General features: G+C 43.7%; 1 pseudogene; it reads left to right on the plus strand.

The window, feature by feature from the left end:
- Window positions 1–115: 115 nt before the first annotated feature.
- On the plus strand, window positions 116–230 carry LOC114589620 (5S ribosomal RNA; annotated as a pseudogene).
- Window positions 231–18,534: the final 18,304 nt, after the last annotated feature.

An 18,534-nucleotide genomic window follows, 5' to 3' on the forward strand; every position in this document is an offset into this window, starting at 1 on the left:
TGTTAGGGTTATTTTACTTCTTTTAGGAAGCAGTTTCAAAGTCTAGTGTGAGTCGTGATGCATTCAGAATGGACATGAAAAATGCCAGCAAAATTCCAAACAATTCTTTTAAAAAGCCTGCAGCCACACCACTCTGAAAGCACCCAATCACATCTGATCTTGGAAGTTAAGCAGGGTCGGGCCTGGTTAGTACTTGGATGGGAGACAAAGAAAAACACATGCTGCTGTCAACCTCCAACCTCTGTAATGACACCCAGGGACAAAGAATGTTGACCATGTCAGGGTTCAGAGTGCCTAGGAAGGCTCATCTATAGATCATTGATAAATGGGAATAAGCTTAAGTTGATACCCATGATCATACTCAGCCTTTCTGTGAAATAAAGGGAGAAGTCTCGGAAGTAAATAAGCTGTTGAAGCTTTCACTCTGCTCGGGAACAGAAGCACACTTGTTGGCAGCATCTGTTTGCTTTTCAGCCAAAATTGGCTAACAAACCAGCTTCCACTGAAGAGGTACAGCATATTTGGTGTGGGGGTGGTGGTCTCTTCTGAGCCTAAATATACCATAAAGGCACTTTCCTCTAGAGCAGGGGAAGCTGTCGTGTGGTCCCCTTGGATATTGGGACTACAGCTCCCATCATCCATTGCCATTTGCTGTGGCTGATAGGAGTTGTAGTCCAAAGCGGCTGGAGGGCCTGTGTTAGCCACTCCTGCTCCTAAAGGGAAGAAACAGAATAATTTAGGGACTGGCTGATCAAGATACCAACTGAGGAGCAGCCCATTCATTGATATGGGCAGTTGCTGATACCATCCAGTTTCTAGAACGTGGGGACAGCTCTGTCTCACTTGGGGAAGGTTTAAAGCTCACACAGGGTATGCCTGCCAGTTCACTTATTTCATCACTGCAGCTGAATTTAATAACTATAAAGTGCTTTCCCCACAGCATTAGCTACCCAAGGGCCAAGTATCTGGCTATGGACACCCAGAGACATTTTTATGGTTGTTGGAAACACGAATTGCCATGTATTAAAGGTAGCCTTAAAAAGTATTTTTGCTGGATCCTTCAGTGTGTGAGAGAGATCTGGTTCCAAGTGCTTTTTGGGAATACAGTGGTACCTCGGATTACATACGCTTCAGGTTACATACGCTTCAGGTTACATACGCTTCAGGTTACAGACTCCGCTAACCCAGAAATATTACCTCAGGTTAAGAACTTTGCTTCAAGATGAGAACAGAAATCGTGCTCTTGCAGCGCGGCAGCAGCAGGAGGCCCCATTAGCTAAAGTGGTGCTTCAGGTTAAGAACAGTTTCAGGTTAAGAATGGCCCTCCAGAACGAATTAAGTACTTAACCCGAGGTACCACTGTACAGACAGTATATTCACACAGCACCACCCCAAGGGTGGCAGTGATAGGGTTAATATTTAGATGTTCTTGAGCAGAGTTTGTCTCATATCCAAAAAAGCAGATCCATTTCATTAAAAGTATGTGTGGCTTTAGGGCTGCCTGTATATCGTAACTCTACCCCTTGGGGTACAGCTTTCTCTCTCCTGCCTCCTTTAACAAGCACGCCACACAGTTTAGCTTTAAAAACACAGCATCTAACAATTTAGCACAATGTTATATGGGGTGAAATAGGCTGTTGTCATTGTAGAAATTTTATTTACGTCTATAATTCAGTAACTCCTTTATGCACAAGCTATAGGCCAAAGGTGAGAAACCTGGTGTCCCCTGTGTGGACTCTCATTTGCACAAGCACTCCAAGGTAATGGGAGTTGGAACTGGAGGGGTGTAGGTTCCCAGTCTCTAGTCAGGACCAGGAGAGCACTGACTATACCTTTTTAAAAAATAGAGGTAGGCAATAAAGTATAGCAATCAGGATAGCATATGAAAACCAAAGTGGGAGGCTGTATCGGTGACCTTGTAGTGGGGAGTGCAAATCAAAATAAAAATGCCGTTACTGAGAAATGTGGAGTAGAAGGCAGTGCCAAGGCCTAGGTGGTACTGTGGAGAAAGCAATTTCTCATGTCAGTGTTAACTGGTCTGTGCTTATCACTATCAAATAAGGGCTAGGAGGCAGCAGTGCTTCTGAAAAACAGTTGCTGGAAGCCTGGGGAGGGGAGGGGGCCGCTTGCTGTTTTCCCAAAGGCAACTGTCCAGCCACTCCGAGAGCAGGATGTTGGACTAGATGGCCACTGACCTCATCCAGCAAGGTTCTTCTGATTTATGTTCTTAATCCTCTGTAGATGTTAATTGGTAGGCAGTTCTTCAAGCACACTATTTTCTCAAGCCTTTAGAGCTTATAATCAGCATTTTCAGTTGGGCTTTGAAAGCAATTGGAGCCCAATTATATTCCAAGTAACTGGTACCTGATAATGCTGTCTTGCCAACAGCATTCTTGAAAAGACATTTCAGAATCCACGTTTCCCCAGCTTGGTGTCTTCCAGATGTTTTTGCTGGAGATGATGGAAGTTCTAAAGCAGGTGGATGTCACCCAGCCAGCAAGGGTTGGTCTAAGCCAGGCTTCCTCAGCCTCCGCCCTCCAGATGTTTTGAGACTACAATTCCCATCATCCCTGACCACTGTTCCTGCTAGCTAGGGATCATGGGAGTTGTAGGACAAAAAACATCTGGAGGGCCGAGGTTGAGGAAGCCTGGTCTAAGCTGATGAAGAAATAGATGGTGCTAGGAAGTTCAAAAGTTCATTAAAAGTTAAAATTATCAATAATGATTAATTTGGAAGTTTGGAAACTACCAGCAAATAAAAGGTGGGAACCGTTTTCTCCAAACTAGCATGCCTGGATATCAGAATATGTTCCCTATTCCCGCATAGGTGGGTTCAGAGGAGAGCTACTTCTTAGCAATTGCTCCAGGCTTTATGTGGTGTAGAGGTTTTTTACATTTTACCACATGTAATATGTAACATGTAATACCACCATAATATCACAGTAAAACCATTTGTAATCAACAAGGCATTAGCAAATGTTGATATGCAGTATTTAAACTAGGATAATTGAGGTGGTTTTACTTTCCCCCTCAATACCTACTTCTGCATTCTTCATAGTGACAAGTGATGCACTGCTGTTTTGGAAATGAGGATTGTCCAGAATTGCTGCATGTGTGGCCTTTTAAGCAAAGCAGCTCAAATGCAACTGAAAGGCACTAAGGAATGATGGTTCTAGCTGTAGCTGTTATTTAGCTGAGTCAGAGCTTTTCAAACTTTTCATGTTAGCGACACACTTTTAGACATACATCATATTACGACACAGTAATTCAGTTTCACTAGCAAACCAGAGGTTAAACCAACCCCTCTCCAGCCCCAGGAGGAGTGCAGGAAGCATTTGCACAGCATATTTACACATTGCAGCCGACACACTAACATGCCGTGAGACAGAGTTTAGAAAATTATTTAAAATGTATTTATTTTCTGGATGAAAATCTCATCCTCTTGTTCACTCCAAAAAGCTGTGTGGCCTGCCTACGTGTAGATGGCCTGTGCTGTCGCTTACAGGGACATTCCTTCCTCTGCAGAGTTGTTGTTGTTTAGTCGTGTCCGACTCTTTGTGACCCCCTGGACCAGAGCACGCCAGGCCCTCCTGTCTTCCACTGCCTCCCGCAGTTTGATCAAACTCATGCTGGTAGCTTCAAGAACACTGTCCAACCATCTCGTCCTCTGTCGTCCCCTTCTCCTTGCGCCCTCCATCTTTCCCAACATCAGGGTCTTTTCCAGGGAGTCTTCTCTTCTCATGAGGTGGCCAAAGTATTGGAGCCTCAGCTTCACGATCTGTCCTTCCAGTAAGCACTCAGGGCTGATTTCCTTCAGAATGGATACGTTTGATCTTGCAGTCCATGAGACTCTCAAGAGTCTCCTCCAGCACCATCATTCAGAAGCATCAATTCTTCGGCGATCAGCCTTCTTTATGGTCCAGCTCTCACTTCCATACATCACTACTGGGAAAACATAGCTTTTACTATACGGACCTTTGTTGGCAAGGTGATGTCTCTGCTTTTTAAGATGTTGTCTAGGTTTGTCATTGCTTTTGTCCCAAGGAGCAGGCGTCTTTTAATTTCGTGACTGCTGTCACCATCTGCAGTGATCATGGAGCCCAAGAAAGTAAAATCTCTCACTGCCTCCATTTCTTCCCCTTCTATTTGCCAGGAGGTGATGGGACCAGTGGCCATGATCTTCGTTTTTTTGATGTTGAGCTTCAGACCATATTTTGCACTCTCCTCTTTCACCTTCATTAAAAGGTTCTTTAAATCCTCTTCACTTTCTGCCATCAAGGTTGTGTCATCTGCATATCGGAGGTTGTTGCTATTTCTTCTGGCAATCTTAATTCCGACATGGGATTCATCCAGCCCACCTTTCGCATGATGAATTCTGCATATAAGTTAAATAAGCAGGGAGACAATATACAGCCTTGCCGTACTCCTTTCCCAATTTTGAACCAATCAGTTGTTCCAGACCCAGTTCTAACTGTAGCTTCTTGTCCCAAATAGAGATTTCTCAGGAGACAGATGAGGTGACCAGGCACTCCCATTTCTTTAAGAACTTGCCATAGTTTGCTGTGGTTGACACAGTCAAATACTTTTGCCTAGTCAATGAAACAGAAGTAGATGTCTTTCTGGAACTCTCTAGCTTTCTCCATAATCCAGCGCATGTTTGCAATTTGGTCTCTGGTTCCTCTGCCCCTTCGAAATCCAGCTTGCACTTCTGGGAGTTCTCGGTCCACATACTGCTTGAGCCTTCCTTGTAGAATTTTAAGCATAACCTTGCTGGCGTGTGAAATGAGTGCAATTGTGCGGTAGTTGGAGCATTCTTTGGCACTGCCCTTCTTTGGGATTGGGATGTAGACTGATCTTCTCCAATCCTCTGGCCACTGCTGAGTTTTCCAAATTTGCTGGCATATTGAGTGTAGCACCTTAACAGCATCATCTTTTAAAATTTTAAATAGTTCAGCTGGAATACTATCACTTCCACTGACCTTGTTATTAGCAGTGCTTTCTAAGGCCCATTTGACTTCATTCTCCAGGATGTCTGGCTCAAGGTCAGCAACTACACTACCTGGGGTGTACGAGCCATCCATATCTTTCTGTTATTATTCCTCTGTGTATTCTTGCCACCTCTTCTTGATGTCTTCTGCTTCTGTTAGGTCCTTTCCACTTTTGTCTTTTATTATGGAAATCTTTGTACAAAATGTTCCTTTCATATCTCCAATTTTCTTGAACAGATCTCTGGTTTTTCCCATTCTATTGTTTTCCTCTATTTTTTTGCATTGCTCGTTTGAAAAGGCCTTCTTGTCTCTCCTTACTATTTTTTGGAAATCTGCATTCAATTTCCTGTATCTTTCACTGTCTCCCTCGCATTTTGCTTGCCTTCTCTCCCCCGCTATTTGTAAGGCCTCATTGGACAGCCACTTTGCTTTCTTGCATTTCCTTTTCATTGGGATGGTTTTCGTTGCTGCCTCCTGTACAATGTTATGAGCCTCCATCCATAGTTATCAGGCACTCTGTCCACCAAATCTAAATCCTTAAACCTGTTCCTCACTTCCACTGTGTGGAATTTGATTTAGATTGTATCTTACCGGCCCAGTGGTTTCTCGTACTTTCTTCGGTCTAAGCTTGAATTTTGCTATAAGAAGCTGATGATCTGAGCCACAGTCAGCTCCAGGTCTTGTTTTTGCTGACTGTATAGAGCTTCTCCATCTTTGGCTGCAGAGAATATAATCAATCTGATTTCGATGCTGCCCATCTGGTGATGTCCATGTGTAGAGTCGTCTCTTGTGTTGGAAAAGCGTGTTTGTGATGACCAGCTTGTTCTCTTTACAGAACTCTATTAGCCTTTGCCCTGCTTCATTTTGATCTCCAAGGCCAAACTTGCCAGTTGTTCCTTTTATCTCTTGCCTCCCTACTTTAGCATTCCAATCCCCTATAATGAGAAGAACATCCTTCTTTGGTGTCACTTCTATAAGGTCTTGTAAGTCTTCATAGAATTGGTCAATTTCTGTTTCTTCAGCACCAGTAATTGGTCCATAAACGTGGATTACTGTGATGTTAAAAGGTCTGCCTTGGATTCGTATCGAGATCATTCTTTCATTTTTGAGTTTGCATCCCAGTACAGCTTTCGCCACTCTTTTGTTGATTATGAGGACCACTCCATTTCTTTTACGGGATTCTTGCCCACAGTAGTAGATATGATGGTCATCCGAACTGAATTCACCCATTCCCGTCCATTTTAGTTCACTGATGCCCAGGATGTCAATATTTATTCTTGCCATCTCATTTTTGACCACATCCAACTTACCAAGGTTCATGGTTCTTACATTCCAGGTTCCTATGCAATATTTTTCTTTACAGCATTGGACTTTCCTTTCGCTTCCATGCATATCCGCAACTGAGCGTCCTTTCGGCTTTGGCCCAGCCGCTTCATCAGCTCTGGATCTACTTGTACTTGTCCTCCGCTCTTCCCCAGTAGCATGTTGGACACCTTCCGACCTGAGGGGCTCATCTTCCAGCGTCATAACTTTTATATGCCTGTTGTCTTTGTCCATGGAGTTTTCTTGGCAGGGATACTGGTGTGGCTTGCTGGTTCCTCCTCCAGGTGGATCACATTTGGTCAAAACTCTCCACTATGACCTATCCATCTTGGGTGCCCTCCTTGGCATAGTTCATAGCTTCTCTGAGTTATTCAAGCCCCTTTGCCACGGCAAGGCAGTGATCCATGAAGGGGACTGCAGAGTTAAGACCTTGCAACAATGAAATGGAAAGGGTAGTGGGCTGCATGGCCCAATCGTAGGAAGGTTTCCTCGGAGGCAAGTCCCACTGTGGGCAAAATTTTTAAAAATGACATGGGGAAATGGGAAGCTGCAGCCTTTGAGGCACAGTTGATGGGATTTGGGTCCCAAATGCACACACACCTCTGAAGCCTGCCTTTCTAGCTGTAAAAGTAAGGAGAGCTCCTGGAGGTAGAAGTGGGGCCATGGCCAAGTAGTAGCATGTACAGAACAAGGGAGGCAGGGAGCCTTTGGGCATATGGGGGTCTGGTTCCCGTGGGATGCGGTGCAAGCAAAGGCTTCCTTGTGGTCTGTAAGGAGAAGCCCAGGAGCAGGCACTGAGGCAACAGCCAAGGGGCACACTTCCTGGTCCAGCAGGAGGACACAGCATTCTTCATGGATAGGAGAGAATGTGGAAAGAAACCTGTCCCCATTTCAAGGGATACTCTAGATCCTCGCTGGATGCACCAGCTCACCAACCTGATGTGTGAACCAGGCTAAACAGAATAGTCAACAATGCTATGCCCAGCCTGCCCCCACCCAACTCTGTGGGAGACGCCCACTGAGCATTTCCTGCTCAACAGTTTTTTGTGGGGAGAGGAGGAAAGTTCAGGATGAAGTCTATATTAGCCAGACCCAAAGAAAAGATGAGATGAAAGGGAAGATTGCGAAGCTGATAAGGACCAAGGCCTCTTGAGAATCGCTCTGCAGGACACTGCCTCAATAGCTGCTGTTTGCAATCAAAAAACAATGGGAGGATGACATAGGCTATGAGATTAACCCCACTCAATGGACCAAAATGTGGTCTAAACAATTCAATTCAAAATCCTTTATTAGGCATATCACACCTCACATTAACAAACAAACATCATATACAGACTGTATAAAATACGGGCTCAGCGAACACAATTTATCCCAGTCCTATTCTTAACTCCAAGAAATAAATCAATGTACATAAATAATATAATACAACACAGCAACATCACCTACCATTAAAAACCACTAAGTCTCTTTATCATGGCCCATTCTTTCTTCATGGACAGCACTTAAAAATTCAGCCGCTATTAAAGTAATTTGATCATCGCTGTCCGCCAGCAGGTCCTGGACAGTTGGTTGTGTAAAAAACTGTCTATTAAATTTTAGGGCCTCAAATAATTGTCTTCTGCCAAAATCACAGGAAAAGAATATATGCTCTAGAGTATCGGGTTCCTGTTTTCTGCATTTACAGAGACGCTCTGATTCTGGGATAGCTAAGTATCTTCCTCTCACTACCGCCGAGGGAAACATGTTAAATCTGGCCAACATAAGCAGCCTACACGATTCATGTTTCTTCAGATTTGTCATGTATCCCTTTTGGAAATCTCTACACAAAGGGAGATTTAGGTGGATAGGAGAGCAGGTGCTGTGCTTTGCAACCTCAAGCATGGCGAGAACACTTTTTTCTATGAGGGTCTTCCTGATAATTTCCCATATATCTTTGGGATCAGAGATTTCAAAATCAGTTAGAGTGAGCCCTATCGAATCCAGTTTTCTCCTACAAATCAATGATAGATTGTAGATTGCACTATCACTTAAAAGATCGTAAAGTATAGAATTAGGGGATAGGGCTCTATAATGGAGGAAGATCCAATATTTCAAGGTCCTCAACCATGCTCTTACTGATAAAGGCAGTATTCCCAGCTCACAACATATTGTTTCATATTTTACAGAGTTTGCAAGTCCTAATAATGACCTCAAAAGGGATGCGTGAAATTTATCCAACCTCTTGAGGTCACCTGAAATCCACACTGGTGTGCCGTATAGAAGTTGGGCACAGAGTTTCATGTCAATCACTTGCAATACAGCTGGAATAAATCTGTTTCCTACTGGAGGGAAAAAAATAGGATTTAATATGGTGGGCTGTCACTTTGGCCTTAACTATTGCAGCACATATATGTGTATTCCAATTCATATTATTTTTGAATGTGATTCCCAGATAATTGAAGTGCTTAACTTCCTGTATTAGATGTCCATTAATTATACAGCCTTTTGGGTTCCCTCTCTTTCTGAATTGCATAATCTTTGTCTTATCATAATTAATTTTGAGATTATTGAGAGAGCAGTAGTTTGAGAAACTCTTAAATAATTTTTTTAAACCCAAAACAGAGAGTGAAATAATTACAGCATCATCTGCATAAAGTAATAAAAAGAGTGGGCTATTGTTTAAATAAGGAGTATGAGTGGTTGCGTTTTGAAGAAATAATGGTAGGTCAGATAAAAATAGATTAAATAGGGTAGGGGCCAAGATACAGCCTTGCCTAACTCCTCGATTATTCAGAATAGGACCTGCAAGTCTACCATCTTTTGATACTTTAACATATACTTGGTTATTAGAATGTAAACTTTGAATTAGTGTAAGTAGATATGGGTCGATACCAAGGTGTTCTAGTTTAGTCCATAGTTTATTGCGGTCGACCGAATCAAAGGCACTTTTTAAATCCACAAATGCCACAAAGAGTTTTCATTTATTTCTCATGACATATTTATCCACAAGATGACTTAACACTAGACACTGGTCCAGAGTTGACGAGCCTGCCTTAAAACCAGCCTGCTCTTTACAAGGTAGACCTTTTGTCAGCATCCATTCTTCCAATTTAATAAGCAGAGACTTGGCATAGATTTTACTTATGCATGGTAACAAACGTATAGGCCTATAGTTCTCTTGGCAATTCCTATTACCTTTTTTAAAGATCGGTACCACTATTGAGTTGTTCCATGACTTAGGTACAAGGGCTGAGTGATAGATAGAATTAAAAAGCGGTACAAGTTTATTGGCCCACCCCCCTTTAAATCCATATCAATGAAAAGAAAAGAACTCTCTCTAAAACTCACCTACAGGTGGTACCTAACACCAAGAAAACTAGCGTTAATACGCCAAGGAACCTCACCAAAATGCTGATCCACAGGCACATACCTCCACATTTGGTGGGAGTGCCCCAAAATCCAACTATTCTGGACAACAACCATACAAGAAATAAAATAACCAAGCAAATATTAGAAATCACCCCAGAATTGGCCTTACTAAACATCTTCCAAGACAATAATGCCCACTTACACCACAAAGAACTCGTAACCCACCTACTTTCAGCAACCAGAAACATCATAGCCAGACACTGGAGAGACCTGTCAGGAGTAAGCCTGGACCAAGGCTACCAAATAGTATGGGAAACAGCCTTATTAGAAAAATTAACCAATAAACTGAAACTGACACGGGGACAAACAGAAGAAGACGCCTTTACCCCGGTATGGCTCCCCTTTATCACATACACAGCCCAACAAGACAATGACAAAAACCCACCAACAGCATACAAATCAATATGGGTAACCTGATCCAAAACACCCACCCACCCCACTCACACATGAAAACAAAGTTCACCACAGCCAACCCCAAATGAACAACCACATCCTAGGCCAACCCCAACCTTTCCCCCTTTTCTTCCCAATGTCTCAACAAATGAAACTGATTTGTAAAAATGTTACATGGGGAAAAAATACGAAAGAGACATTGCAAACACTTCTGTAAAACAAGAAAATCTTTTAAAAAAAATTTAAAGCTGCTGTTTGGGGCTTCTGGGTGTTGCAGCCCAGAACATCTGGAGCCAGCCCCTAGAAGACTATACTAAGGCAAAATCCCTTTGATGTTTGAGGGGGTCACTAGAACAGTGACAGAATCCTTCCCATGAGGTCCATTTTTATTTTTGGTTTGCTAGAGGCATGGGCGTAGCCATGGGGGAGCGAGGGATCAGCAGCTCCCCTAGATCAAGCAAAACAATATAAATACTAAACTAACTGACCAATCATGTCAGTTCTGTCCCCCACCTAACAAAACTCCTGCTCTTCCCCCCAAACAAAAAACCTGGCTACACCATGACTAGAGGCCTTCTGCAAAGCAATCTCAGTGCTACTCACAACAGAGTTAAACCCAACAGGAATGAAAACAAAAAATGCAGGAGACAAAAAACCAAGTCAAAATGCAAAACTGTCCTTTTGCTCAGAAATAAAACTCGCCACCAACTCGCCAGTTTACAAACATCGCCCCCCCCCCCCACCATCCATTCAGAAAAATATAGTAGCTGGCTGGCATCCCATCAAATGCTTTTCACCAACAGGGTAATAGTGTTGTGCTTGTTGGACCTCCACGGTCAGTCTCTGGTGGGGGGTGGAGGTCAGAGGGTCACAAACAAAAAGGTGTTTGTTGCCACCTTACAAAACTTTCTCCCAAAGGCCCTCCAGAATGTGTTTTGTTCCGTATGGAAATAGCTAATGAGAAAGGTGATAGCAATCCTAATTAGACACTGGCAATTCTGACTTCTTTTTTCAACCAGTTTGCAGAGTTTCTCTGTGACAGAAAAATAGGCAGCAGAATTGAAGAAACATCAAAGTTATGCATGCACTTAATGACTTTTACTTCAAAAAAGTTTGCAAAGAGCTTCTCTGTGATAATAGAGTTGAAGAAACATCAAAGTTATGCCTGCACTTAATGACTTTTACTTCAAAAACTTTGGCATTTCTCAGTGAAAAGAAGAACTACATCAAGAGGGGGAGTAGTTCAACATTTTCTGCAAGAAGCAGGTTTTGTTCTTTTGTATTAATTGTACTGGTTCCCTTGAGTATTGTTTTCAGAAGGGGGGAATAATATGCTCAGTTTCTGTATCTCTTAAAGCCACAATATTCAACAATTGATTGATGTTGTCAGCTCCCATTTTTATTAGTTTTTGAAGAAAAAGACTTGTTAGAACTCTGACATTCTAGGTCCTGTGGACCAGAAGGCCTCACATCTTCACTGTAATTCAGCTTCCTGTTTAATTAGTGCTCATGTACGAGAGAAGCTGACGGCAATGGAAACAGCTTATTGTGGACTAGATTAAAAATAGGGTGATGCTATACATGCAATTTCAGTAGGAAATTATCTTCCCAGCCCCATTTCAGCCTGCAGTAACTTTCCATCATGTGAACTTCATGAAGTCTGATTTTCAAAAGGCCTGCTTCTGTTCTTTACCTGAAACAAACATGCTCAATACAAAGTTTGTGAAAATCTGGGACCCTGATCCAGGAACACAACCCATAGTATGAGTTGTGGAGGTCTTCTAATAATAACAGACAGAGTGACAGGAGCAAGCCAGCAGTAAATCAAACAAAGTAAATGGAGTTAACTATTTATTAGCAAAAAAGTGTTCTGAACTGGAGTGCCTGGCCAAATGAGCACAGCAACTCATCTCCGACAGGTCTTGCCCCCATTAATGCAGGCTGCGCAGCTATCCCAGAAGCCAGAACAGCAAGAGGGATTGCTGCTTTCACTGCGCAGCGATCCCTCTTGCTGTTCTGGCTTCTGAGATTCAGAATATTTTTTTCCTTGTTTTCCTCCTCCAAAAACTAGGTGCGTCTTGTGGTCTGGTGCGTCTTATAGAGCGAAAAATACGGTACTTTAAAGGTACAGTGTGTACACAGTCTAAGGGGGAGGGGGGCGAAGCTGACTGCTAGGACAGTCAGGCTAGCTGACAGACAGCTGTGGCCTAGATGAGGGCAGACTGAGATTGGTGGAGCAGACTCCATTGCCTTCAGAGTCTCTTCCAGCTCTTCCATGATTCTCAACAATGATCAGGTCCCTGTCAGACCAGCCAGCCATCTAGCTCAATAGTGACTACACTCTGACAAGGCGTGCCTCGCCAGATCTTCCCTAGCCCTGCCAGGAAATGCTGGGCATTCAAAATGTGTTCCACCCGCCCCTGCTTTTAAGTCTGCTTTTAAGTCTGCTTTTAAAAATTGTTTTATTTTTAAATGTATAGTTCTGCTGGAAGAACTATACAGGATACTCCCCCACCGCTACTCTTGCACAGGGCTTTGTATCTTTTGGAAACATGTTTTTGGTTCTTCACACAACCTACAGGCTTTCATGTTTTTGTTCCAGTTCAAGCCACAGAAGCTGCTCCCCCTCATTGGAACACAAGAGGAATGCTCAGTTCATTACTAGATAAGCTCTTCCTCCCTCCCTCCCCACGTCCTGATTGCCTGCTTATCTAATTACTACAGTGGTTAGGCAAAAGCAGCTTTTAATTGTGTTTTGCATTCTTTAGTATTAAAAAAAAGCCCTTATCAATACCAGCGATGTCAGTGCAACCTTGTAACTAAAGATCCCCTTAGCAACCGTTCAAGAAAGGAGGAAGCCTGTGCTATTTTTTCCAGGGCAATATTGATATAGCAGCTGTACTCTACTTGCATATCAGTTGAAAACACACTCAACAGGAATCTGGAGGAGAGCAGTATAAAATTTTAAATTGCATCTGGCGTGCTGCAGAGCAGGGAGCTGAATCTACTAGCAGGAAATAGAATAAGAGGATGGGGAAAGGACAAGATGTTAAAGGTTTTCCTGTCCTTTTGCAATGTTTTAATTATAACTAAGGAATTTGTGTTCCAGTCTTCAATTTCCCCCAACCTTGAGTGGCTTTATGACATGTAATAATAAAATACAACCAGTTAGTAGCCTGAATAGCTGGAGAGGGTGCATAGCCCTGATTTTTAGCTGGCCCATCTATCCTCCAAGGTGACCATGAACTCCTCCTGCATGCAGTGACAATGAAACCTGTGGCTTAGGGCAACTTTCTTCTGTTTGCTGCTCTCCACATGTTGCCTATCAGCCCCAGCTAATACAGCTGCACTCCTATCAGCCCCAGCATCATCCAACTGTGCTGGTTGCAACTGTCCAAAACTACAGGAGAGCACCTGGCTGGGGAAGGCTGCTTTAAGGCATGCAGGAAACAGACCACTATAAGGCTTCCTTAATCTTAAACGTCCAGAACGTTTTACTTTCTATAGAAAAACAAAGTTTGCTGGTAAGGTCTGTAGATTATAATCTGGGGCAACCTCTCCTTGGGTTTAAGTGGCCACAGATACTTTCAATGCCAGGATTCCCTCCTTGATTCAGTTCTGTGACTTTGGTCATTATAGAGGCAAGCGCTTGAGCAAGGAAGACGCAACACAGAGGAGACAAACTGCATGCTCTCTCCACCCAAGGAGACCTTGCAATCTATATTTGCTCTGCCAAAAGAAGTCCAAAAGAGCACATACAAAGAAAATAGTAGCATTGTGTACAACTCACGCCACTAGTTCCCATGGGACTCAAGCTACAGAAGGTTGTGCTGGCAGCAGACCAGTTTCCTCCACTCATAAGTGCACCTTCTCCTTTAAAAAATAAAATGCTGTAACACAATGTTCTCAATAGTTCAGTACAGAACGACGGCAGAAGAATGACCAGCACAGCTCAGAAGGATGATTGTTCTGATCTTTCCTGATTGCCCATTCACCTCCCAGTTGAACTTTGGTGAGGAAGGACAACTACTTCTACCATCTGAATCTACCTTCTACTGCAGGACTGGGAAACAAGATCCAAGCAGCGGATTGTAGCCTTATCTTCCCTACCCACCCTACAGGCCAAGTTTGACCAGTGAGTGGGACTGCCTACCTGTCAATCACTTGACATCACAATCACCTGACAACCCTTTCCCCCCCCTGCATTAACAATCCTGCTGATCACCAGGCATTTCTTGCATAACACTGTACAGAGCTATGCAATTCCTGACAATAAGCTGGTAGTTGTGGCTTGCAATGCACTGCCAACCAGCTAGTTGGTGGTCCCTGCCACATCTCTTTGATCCAACTGCATTTTTGCCACAGAGCCTACAGAGCTGTGTCTTGCCCAAGACAGTTTTGCTGGCTTCACCAACCCAGCAGAATTAGAGGTTATCTCTGCATGGTCTATGACTCTTCATCAAATACTAAATTGCATGCAATATGCTGATATAAATTGAAGGGGAGACCCCCACCAACCCAAGAAATTAATGAATGTCAGAATCCAGCTAATATTTGGAATAGGAAGAGAAAATGCAAGCTACAGAACTGTGCCACACAAGGAATCCCTGGGCTGGCTCATGCAAACCAGCCTAGATAGGCTAGTGAAGTACAGAGCCCTTAAGAAACAATTGTAGGCCATTAAGGCTATTGGCAATACAAAAGAACTGTCCTCCCCACTTCCAGCTATGAGGAATGGAGACAAGAGAATTGGCAGGTTACCAAGGTGATGGTGGTGTGTGTTGACAGAAAGAGTGGGAACAAGAATGGAGAACAAAGGCCAGAAGGACCTTGGCTGCCTGACTACAGAGGCTGCAATCCAGAGACTGGACCCAAGCTGCCTCAAGCTGTGAGAGAAGCAAATAAAAACACTCTGAATATGTAAATGCTGTGAACTCTCTTCTTCATGTAGCTCCAGGAGTATATAGGTGTAAAACAAATCATATACCTTAAAACACTACAGGTGGCTGATTAGCTGCTCTCTCTGGGCAAAGGTCAGAGGGGGCAGGGCTTCTGTTGAGAGGACCACTGTAGTCACCCCCAACGACACGTTCTCAAGATGGAGGGTGAGGGAACAGCTGCAGTCGCCTGTGGTTCCTGCGCAATGTTTGCCATCTTGCCAAAGGTTGCAGGCAGCTTTACCTGCAGCAATTGCATGTTGATTGCCCTGTTAAAAGACAAAGTCCAGCAACTGGAGGAACGTGTAGCTACGCTCCAAAGAATTAGAGACCTGGAACTCTTCTTGGAAGCAACAGAGCACACCGTCTCCACCAAGGAAGAGACAGGGGACTCCCCTGAGAAGGTGGCTAGTTCACCAACACAGGAGCCAGATATATGGAGAAACGTGACTCAAAGAAGTAGGAGGCCCAGGGTTCGCTCTGATTGTTTAGAAATACGCAATCGCTTTGAGGTCCTTTCCCCTAGCATGGAAGACGAAGAGCAGACTCCATTTGAGGATCTCTCCCTCATTACAGTCGATCAGGTATATGAAGACGAGGAGCAAAGGCAGTCCTCTGGGAATGTCCAGGCGACCTTGGAACCGACAGCTCACAGAAGAACCCCGACCAGACCTAAGAGGAGGCGTGTAGTGGTGATAGGGGATTCCCTACTGAGGGGAACAGAAGCAGTGATCTGTGGGCCTGACAAGATGTTTCGGGAAGTGTGCTGTCTCCCCGGGGCTAAGATCCAAGATGTAACTGAACGACTGCAAGGAATCATAAAACCCACTGACAAATACCCCTTCCTCTTGGTTCATGTGGGAACCAATGACACTGCAAGCAATAGCCTCCAGAAGATCAAAAGAGATTACGAGGCTCTGGGCAGGAAATTGAAGCAATTAAATGCACAAATTGTCATCTCATCTGTCCTCCCAGTTGAACGACGTGGCCCAGGGAGAGAGGGAAAAATAGTGGAAGTGAACAACTGGCTTCGCAAATGGTGCAAACAGGAACGGTTTGGATTCTTAGATCACGGACTGCAGTTTCTTGAAGATGGACTTCTGGCAAGCGATGGGCTGCACCTCACAACGGTTGGGAGGAATGTTTTTGCAAAAAATCTCAGAAACCTCATCAGGAGGGCTTTAAACTGACTAATGTGGGGGAGGGAGACAGTGCTCCTGAAGGTAGGAGTCTATCAATTGATGAAGATGATCATCCAAATGTCATAGACCGAATGGAGCAAAGAGCATGCAGACCTAGTGGTGGGAGGAAAAAATCCTTAAATAAGAGACACGGGGGAATGATTAATGGACTTCAATGTCTGTACACTAATGCGCAAAGCATGGGAAATAAACAAGATGAGCTTGAGCTCCTGGTACAGCAAACTAAATATGACATAATAGGAATCACTGAAACCTGGTGGGATAAATCCCACGATTGGAATGTAATAATGGAGGGATACAATCTATTTCAAAGAAACAGACCAGACAAGAAAGGAGGAGGAGTGGCGTTATATGTCAGGGATGTGTATACTTGTGAAGAGATCCAAGATTTAGAACCTCAAAGCCAAAGTGAGAGCATTTGGGTGAAAATTAAGGGAGAGAAGAATAACAGTGACCTCATTGTGGGAGTTTACTATAGATCCCCAAGCCAAACGGAGGATATAGATGATGCCTTCCTGGAACAGATGGCCAAGCATGCAAAAGGAAGGGAGATAGTAGTAATGGGGGACTTCAATTACCCGGATATTTGTTGGATGTCAAACTCAGCCAAGAGCATAAGGTCAAACAGATTCCTCACTGCCCTTGCAGACAACTTCATTGTCCAGAAAGTGGGAGAAGCAACAAGAGGAACAGCCATTTTAGATCTGGTCCTAACCAATGTTGATGACCTGGTTAGTGGGGTAGAAGTGGAAGGATCATTAGGCGCGAGTGATCATGCTCTTCTGAAGTTTACTATACAGCGGAAAGGAGCAGCCAAGCATACTAGGACTCAATTTCTCGACTTTAAGAAAGCCGACTTCATAAAGCTTAGGGAAGTGCTGGGTGAGATCCCATGGACAGTAATACTAAAAGGAAAGGGAGTTCAAGATGGCTGGGAGTTTGTTAAGAGGGAGATAGTAAAAGCACAACTTCAGGCAATACCAATGAGACGGAAACATGGAAGGTGCCTAAAGAAGCCAGGGTGGCTATCTAAAGAACTTTTAACTGAGTTAAGATTAAAAAAGGATGTGTACAAAAAATGGAAAAGGGGGGAAACCACCAAAGAGGAATTCAAACAAATAGCCAGCACGTGTAGACACAAAGTCAGAAAAGCTAAAGCACAAAATGAACTCAGGCTTGCTAGAGAGGTTAAAAGCAACAAAAAAGGCTTTTATGGGTATGTTCGTAGCAAAAGGAAGAACAAAGAAACCGTGGGGTCACTCAGAGGAGAAGATGGTGAAATGCAAACAGGGGACACAGAAAGGGCTGAACTCCTCAATGCTTTCTTTGCCTCAGTCTTCTCCGATAAAGAAAACAATGCCCGACCTGAAGAATTTGGAGCAAATGATTCAGCAGAGGAAACACAACCCAGAATAACTAAGGAGATAGTACAAGAATACTTGGCTAGTCTAGATGTATTCAAGTCTCCAGGGCCAGATGAACTGCATCCAAGAGTATTAAAAGAACTGGCAGATGTGATTTCAGAACCACTGGCAGTCATCTATGAGAATTCCTGGAGAACAGGCGAAGTCCCGGCAGACTGGAGGAGGGCAAATGTTGTCCCTATTTTCAAAAAGGGGAAAAGAGAGGACCCAAATAATTACCGCCCAGTCAGTCTGACATCAATACCAGGGAAGATTCTGGAGCAGATCATTAAGCAAACAGTCTGTGAGCACCTAGAAAGGAATGCTGTGATCACCAATAGTCAGCATGGATTTCTGAAAAATAAGTCATGTCAGACTAACCTGATCTCGTTTTTTGACAGAATTACAAGCCTGGTAGATGAAGGGAACACAGTGGATGTAGTCTACCTTGATTTCAGCAAGGCATTTGACAAGGTGCCCCATGATATTCTTGTAAAGAAGCTGGTAAAATGCGGTCTTGACTATGCTACCACTCAGTGGATTTGTAACTGGCTGACTGACCGAACCCAAAGGGTGCTCATCAATGGTTCCTCTTCATCCTGGAAAAGAGTGACTAGTGGGGTGCCACAGGGTTCTGTCTTGGGCCCGGTCTTATTCAACATCTTTATCAACGACTTGGATGATGGACTCAAGGGCATCCTGATCAAATTTGCAGATGACACCAAACTGGGAGGGGTGACTAACACCCCAGAGGACAGGATCACACTTCAAAACGACCTTGACAGATTAGAGAACTGGGCCAAAACAAACAAGATGAATTTTAACAGGGAGAAATGTAAAGTATTGCACTTGTGCAAAAAAAATGAGAGGCACAAATACA

Source organism: Podarcis muralis, chromosome Z (genome assembly GCF_964188315.1).
Source record: "Podarcis muralis chromosome Z, rPodMur119.hap1.1, whole genome shotgun sequence".
In the NCBI taxonomy this organism is placed as follows: domain Eukaryota; kingdom Metazoa; phylum Chordata; class Lepidosauria; order Squamata; family Lacertidae; genus Podarcis; species Podarcis muralis.